The sequence below is a fragment of the Pygoscelis adeliae genome, unplaced genomic scaffold, assembly GCF_000699105.1.
Source record: "Pygoscelis adeliae isolate BGI_AS28 unplaced genomic scaffold, ASM69910v1 Scaffold172, whole genome shotgun sequence".
Classification (NCBI taxonomy): Eukaryota; Metazoa; Chordata; class Aves; order Sphenisciformes; family Spheniscidae; genus Pygoscelis; species Pygoscelis adeliae.
In genome coordinates this window covers 7209444-7210383 of record NW_008824338.1, presented here as the reverse complement: position 1 = coordinate 7210383, position 940 = coordinate 7209444, and the positions used below count along the sequence as shown (strand labels likewise).

Sequence of the window (940 nt, the reverse complement as noted above, 5' to 3'; positions counted from 1 at the left end):
AGTACTGCGTCCAGCTCTGGAGCCCTCAGCATAAGAAAGACACGGACCTGTTGGAGCAAGTCCAGAGGAGGCCCACGAAAATGATCAGGGGGATGGAACACCTCTCCTGTGAGGAAAGGCTGAGAGAGTTGGGGTTGTTCAGCCTCGAGAAGAGAAGGCTTCGGGGAGACCTTGCTGCAGCCTCTCAGTACTTAAAGGGGGCTTACAAAGAAGATGGCAGCAAACTTTTTAGCAGGGCCTGTTGCGACAGGACAAGGGGGAATGGCTTTTAACTAAAGGGGGGTAGATTTAGACTAGATAGAAGGAAGACATTTTTTACGCTGAGGGTGGTGAAACACTGGCACAGGTTGCCCAGAGAGGTGGTGGATGCCCCATCCCTGGAAACATTCCAGGTCAGGTTGGCCGGGGCTCTGAGCAACCTGATCTAGTTGAAGATGTCCCTGCCCACGGCAGGGGGGGTGGACTAGGTGACCTTTAGAGGTCCCTTCCAACCCAAACTATTCTATGAATCTATTCTATTCTATTAACTTCAGTATAGGAATGGCCTTAGATGTCCAAACGCTCTGCAGATATGTTAGCCTATCTAGGTTCTTGTATGGTACCCGCTGCTGGCATAGCTGGCAACCTGACTCAAGGAAAAGTTTGGTAAACTCTTTAGTTCAAGGTTCAGCTCTACAACTGTGCACGATTTAACCAGATGGCATTGTATGACTGACATCTCTCTTTATCTGGTAGGCAGCATTAGCAGGTCAAGCTACAGAGGTCAGGAAAGTCATGAAAGCATAAATGATGCGAAAGCTCATTTCCTAGCACAGCTTAACCTACTGATCCAAAACCGGAACACGAGCAAGTTCTAAACTTTGCCCTGACCCTGTAAATGAGAAATTCCCCTTGGCTCTCACAGCAGCCCTCTCACTCTGGGAGATCAGAGGTGAAGGGG

General features: G+C 49.3%; 1 protein-coding gene across 2 annotated transcripts in view; it reads right to left on the bottom strand.

Moving 5' to 3' along the window:
- Positions 1-940, bottom strand: part of EZR (ezrin) — a 20769-nt gene that overhangs the window by 11925 nt on the left and 7904 nt on the right. The gene's annotated exons all lie outside the window — the stretch shown is intronic.